The sequence below is a fragment of the Phocoena sinus genome, chromosome 1 (genome assembly GCF_008692025.1).
Source record: "Phocoena sinus isolate mPhoSin1 chromosome 1, mPhoSin1.pri, whole genome shotgun sequence".
NCBI lineage: Eukaryota > Metazoa > Chordata > Mammalia > Artiodactyla > Phocoenidae > Phocoena > Phocoena sinus.
In genome coordinates, this window is record NC_045763.1 from 142847588 (window position 1) to 142853763 (window position 6176).

At 45.3% G+C, this 6176-nt stretch overlaps 1 pseudogene; it reads left to right on the top strand.

Moving 5' to 3' along the window:
- Positions 1-2220: 2220 nt before the first annotated feature.
- Positions 2221-5055, top strand: LOC116739587 (annotated as a pseudogene).
- Positions 5056-6176: the final 1121 nt, after the last annotated feature.

Genomic DNA, 6176 nt, shown 5'->3' on the forward strand with positions numbered 1-6176 from the left:
TTATCGGCTGTGGTTTAATGGCTGACCATCAGTTAGGCTTGGTGTCACAGTACACACCCATCCCCACATCTGAGCTCTGTGTCACGGTGACCCAAATGACCAGATGTCTTCACTCTTGCATAAGCTGCACTCTGGATGAGCACCTGATACTATCATTTTGTTCAGGGAAGGTGGCCATCCAAATAATTAAATAATTGTGTAATTGGTCTTTGTGAATACTATTTCCTTTAGGCAGTAAATAGGAAAAAGTGAAGAGGGAGGGGAGCTGAGTTTTGGCTGACTTTAGGAGGGAAGAAAATCCCAAAGCACATTTTTCCTTGGAGTAGAAATAATCTTCCGTCCACAAGCTGCTTAATTACCTCCCCCCTTCATTCTAGAACCTCAGTCTAATTGAAACCTGGTGAATTTTGCAACAAGTCTCATCTAATCAGAATGGTCTCTCTGATTTAAGCTGCCTTACCTCCTGCAATTCAGGCTATTGTAGGCATTGCTCCAGTATCCTGAGACAAGATTCAACGCATGAGAAAAAGCAGGGTCTGAGGAATGCAGTCTTTAATCCTTTCTCACCCCACCGTGAGAAAAGGTTGAGCAGTCAGAGATTAACTCTCCAAGATTGTGTTTTGCTGTTCTTTTGGTGTGGGTCAATTTAGCAGCTACTGTTTAGAATGCACTTGATGCTAAGACTTCCTTATACCACAATGTATTAAAGTATATTTATTAAAAAGTTCTAAGCTTTTTGTTTTAGTAAATATGTATGTATTTTGCTAGATGAGTGTTAACATATAATAGAGAATATTGCAGAAGAGTCAGCTAAAAAATTCAGAATAATGAAATACTGTTTACAGTATTGTTCCTATTCTTGTCCATCCTTTGGAAAGATACACCCAGCAGTTGCACAGGAAAATTATTTTCTCAGATAATAATGCTGTGATCAAAAGCATACCCTCACAGGCTACACCTCATTGTCTTTGTCAATGAAATTGACATTGAGCTGTAGAGATAAAAATTTCTGTCTCTGATTCTAAGGCTAAACCTGCTACACATTCTTTTTCACCTAGAAGGCTATTGATAGGACTGCCCTGAGCGTCCTTCTCTTCCCTTAGATGTAATTAGGTACATACAATGGAAGAGGCTTAAATTGAGCTTTGATGCACCAGACAACCTTTAAAATCAGCAGCTCCTCATTTTCCTCCAAGGGCTAATTTCATGGAGTAGAAACCGGGCTTATGAGTAAGTTAAATTCACCTGTGAGAAAATGAAGTTGCATTTTTGTATATCTATGTTTTGACTTTAAATTTCCAACCTTCTACACTTGGTAGGGAAGAGAGGCCACAGAAAAAAAGATAGGGGGAAATATGGTTAATCTTTTTGAAAATAAAAATATAATAATGAGCTAATAAAAGCAGTATGGTCATCTGCATTTTACACTCAGAGATTAAGTAACTTGCTTGTGGTCACACAGCTAACAGGTGGTGGAGCTGGGCTGCAAACCCAGGAAGATGGGCAGCAGACTATCTAGCCAGGACCCACTTACTCTACTGCTTGTGTAAAAGAAACAAGAGATGGATAGGAGATAACTGGATCAACGGTGATTTTAAAAATATGAGGACAACTGACATATTTGGAAACAGAGAGAAAGAAGTTAGAAATGATGGAAAATTGGGAAGGGGGATGGATAATTAACGGAATAAGTTTCCCAGGAAACAGGAAGAATTAGAAGCAGGTGAGATGAAAAACACCTGTTCCCCTGGAACGGAACGGGAGAAAAGAAACTCGTGAAGACAAAAGGGTTTGGAGTGATGAGAAATCATCATGCAAGGTTTTTTCTTAGAAGGCTTCTAATTTTACAATAAGGAAGGAGAGTGCAATCCTTTGACAGACGGGAAGGGTAGAGGGTGGGATTGAGGGTGTCAGAGAGGTAGAGCAGAGAAATGCATTTGGGGCGCAGGGAGAAATGAAGTCCTTGTGGGAGATGTGTTGGAGAACTGTATTTTTGTGGGTGTAAATTGTTATTTAAAAAAAATCTGAAATTCAAGTAATTTAGCATCTTGAGATTAAGTTAAATGACTGAGTTTTTGTGTGCACGAAGACCAAGTCGATATGCAGTCCACAGGTTTAGGCACATTCCAGCTTGTATGAGCTTAATAAGCGGCCATATTAGGGTACCAGAAAGCTTCTACTGGAAGAATAAATTTTATTTTAGTTAGAAGACTTTCGACCATGGAAAGTATGAGAGTATCAAAATTGACACAGGTAATTCTAAATCAGAATCTCCATCTATACACAGTGAAACTAAGGAAGAGGAAGACAGATTAGAAAAGCTTTCTTTAAACAAGAACATCCATGTAAAGATTTCAGTCTCTGATCCCTTCCCCCCAAGTAAGTCTTCAAAAAATTATTATATATGTATATACAATTATATAATTACAAGTTTGGATTGACATAACACTGTCTCCTCGACATTCTACTTATAGATAAAAAATCAGAATTCTTAACTGAAGCTTAAAATATTTTGCACAAAATAGCTGACACCTCAATGCGTGCGTGCTTGTTGCACTCTGTCTTTTAAGCCTGCATTTTTCGAAGCCGCCCCTCACTCCTGCCCACCTCCACGGAGGTGAAGAAGGACCCCGACCACAGGAGGTGCCGGGCTGCCTCCACTGTGGTCGGCAGCAAGAAGGCAGACGGCCAGCTAGCTCCCAAGCCCCGCAGAGCACCTAATGAAACCCGCACAGGTGTCCCGACAGTAGAGAATGGGTCCCGAAGCCCCCGCCCCTCCGCTTCCGGTGCGGAGACGCCAGACCACCCACCGTGGTGGCCACGCCCAGCCAGGAGAGCAGCCAGGAGAGCAGTCCGGAGCTGGGGCTGAGACCGGCTGGAAGGAGGATGGCGTCTTGGAGGAGAAAACCCTGCAGCTGCTGTTGCCCCCCAGCACGCCCCAGCCATGCACACCCTCGCCCGTCGGGGCCCACCAGGGGCCAGGTGAGAACTGTGGGCCACTATCACTGAGCCTGCTGCGGGGTGGGGAGGCCAGGCCGGATGCCTCCCCCTCAGTGACCACGCTCTTGCTGCCCACCGAGGTGGGCTCCCCACGCTCCACAGAGGTGGACGAGTCCCTGTTCGTCTCCCTTGAGCAGGTGTTACCACTACCACCTGCCGCCATGAGTGAAGCCGGGCTGAACCTCGCACTCTGCGGCCCTCGAGCACGGCCCAGGGCCTCCCCTCACGACATGGCCCTGTGCCTGGTGTCATCCTGTGAGTTTGAGCAACGGGTGGCCGTGCCCATGGCTCTGGCACACGTGGCCCCTGGCAGCGCCAACGACAGCAGCGCTCGGTCCCAGGAGCTGGCGGGCGCTCCAGGAGTCCAGGAGACATCACCCACGTCTGTCAGCAAGTGTCTGCCCACCCTGTCTTAACTCAGACCCCTTGCCTGCCGCTCCCAGCACCTCGGACTCAGATGAGGACACACTCCTGACCGCTCAAGATCGCCCCATCTCTGCCCACGCAGCCTAGTATCTGCATGGTGGACCCCTTAGACGCTGCCTCCCGGCTGAGAGGGCGCCTCGGCCATGCCCGGAAGTCACTCACCCACCCAAACCCTGGCCCTGACACCCCCAAAACCACTCCAGTGACCGCTGCCAAAATCAAGGGGCTGGCCAGTGGGGACTGGGCCAGGTGGCCACTCAGCGCCCGGAGTGAGTCCAGTGACAAAGGAAGTCGGACACCCCTGTCCAGAAAGTCCTCAGTCCTCAAGACGACTACTCGAGGTCCATCCGGTAAGTACCTGGGGGCTGGAGTCCTGCAGCAGGCTCCCTGCTCACATCCTCCTATTCCCTCCTTGATCTGTGGTCACAGCCACACCCACCACCCCTTCTGGGCCTCAGTTTCTCCTATAAAATGGAAGCTCTGGCCTCACTGCTTCAGCATTTGCCATTCCAAGGTGCTGGAGCAGTAACGTCAATGGAAACATAACGTGAGCACATCCATCATGATGAATTTTCCAGCAGCCGCGTTAAGCAAAAAGAAACAGGTGAGATTTATTTTAATAGTATATTTTATGAAACCCATTTGTGTTGAGGTTCCAAAGACCGCCCCTAGGTTCCATGATTGGCTAGGAGTACTCGGTGTGTGGTCATACTCACAGCTAAATTTATTATAGCAAAAGGATACTTAGCAGGATCAGCAAAGGAAAAAGGCTTGGGGAGAAGCCCCTGGGGGAAACCAAGCACAGGCTTCTGGAGCCTTCTCTCAGTGGAGTCACATACCACATGCTTGATTCTCTGACACCAGAAAATGCCCTCTGTCAGGGAAGCTCCTTAGAGACTCAGGGCACAGGGTTTCTATTGGGGCTGGTCATGCAGGCACCCTCTGCCTCACACATATACTGAAAAAGGATTCTTGGATCCAATTCTTGGACACTAGCTGGGTGTCATACAATTTCCCTCAATTCTGACACTATCTACCCAGAGATAATATCACTTCTACAGGTAAAGGGCTCCATCCCCTGAGCACCCTCCACTTCAGGTGCCTATAATAAGTCCAGGTTGATGCCTGTGCTTCTGACTAACTGGCTATAAATCGAGGTTCCTATGACCCCTCTCTTTGGGTTTAATTTGCCAAAGCAGCTGACAGACTGAGGGAAACCCATTTACTCACTAGATTACTGATTTATTATAAAAGGATACTAAAGGATACAAATCAACAACCAGATGAAGAGATACATAGGGCGAGGTCCTGAACAAGAGATCTTATGTCCTCGTGGAACTTGGGGCCCTGAAAAGTGGCATGCAGAAGTGTTCTGGTTCCCCAATGTGGAAGCTCTCTGAAAAAGGGCCAAAAAGCTGTCCTTTGGGGCTTTTATGGAGGGTTCATTACATAGTCATGATTGACTAAATCATTGGCCAATGGCAATTGATTGAACCTCAAGCTCCTTTCCTTTCCCCAGAAATCAGGGGGCAGGACTCAAAGTTCCAACCCTCTGATCATGAGGTTGATTCTCCCGGCAACCGGCCCCACACCCTGGGGTGGGATCCAAAGTCACCTTCGTTAACATAAAACCCAGTTGTGATGGAAAGGGCTTGTTATGAAAAACAAGACACCCATTTCACCTTTTTGGCCCTGAAGTGTTTCATGGAGTTAGGACAAGAGACCAAATATAACAAGAGATGCTCCCATTGCTCTTACTGATCAGAAAATTCCAAGGGTTTGGGGAGCTGTGAGCCGGGAACTGTGGAAGAAGACCAAATACATCTGAGAATGACCAAATATGTATATTTCTTTTTTTTTTAATTGAAGTATAGTTGATTTACAGTGTTGTGTTAGTTTCTGGTGTACAGCAAAGTGATTCAGTTACACATATATATACATTCTTTTTCATATTCTTTTCCATTATGTTTTATCACAGGATATTGGACCTACAGTAGGACCTACTGTATAGCACAGGGAACTATATCCAATATCCTGTGATAAAACATAATGGAAAAGAATATCAAAAAAAATGTATATCCATTCTATATTTAATGGTTTGCATCTACTAACCCCAAACTCCCAATCCGTCCCTCCCCCACCTTCCTTCCCACTTGGCAACCACAAGTCCATTCTCTATATCTGTGAGTCTGTTTCTATTTCCTAGATAGGTTCATTTGTGTCATAGGTTAGATTCCACATATAAGTGATATCATATGGTATTTGTCTTTTTCTGACTGACTTTACTTAGTATGATAATCTCTAGGTCCATCCATGTTGCTGCAAATGGCATTATTGCATTCTTTTTCATGGCTGAGTAGTACTCCATTGTATATATGCACCACATCTTCTTTATCCATTCATCTGTCGATGGATGATTAGGTTGTTTCCATGTTTTGGCTATTGTAAATAGTGCTGCTATGAACAACGGGTGCATGTATCTTTTTGAATTAGAGTTTTGTCCGGATATATGCCCAGGAGTGGGATTGCTGGATCATATGGTAATTCTATTTTTAGTTTTCTGAGGAACTTCCATACTGTTTTCCACAGTGGCTATACCAAATTACATTCCCACCAATGGTGTAGGAGGGTTCCCTTTTTTCTACACCCTCTCCAGCATTTGTTATCTGTAGACTTTTTAATGATGCCCTTTCTGACTGGTGTGAGGTGGTAGCTCATTGTACTTTTGATTTGCATTTCTCTAATAATTA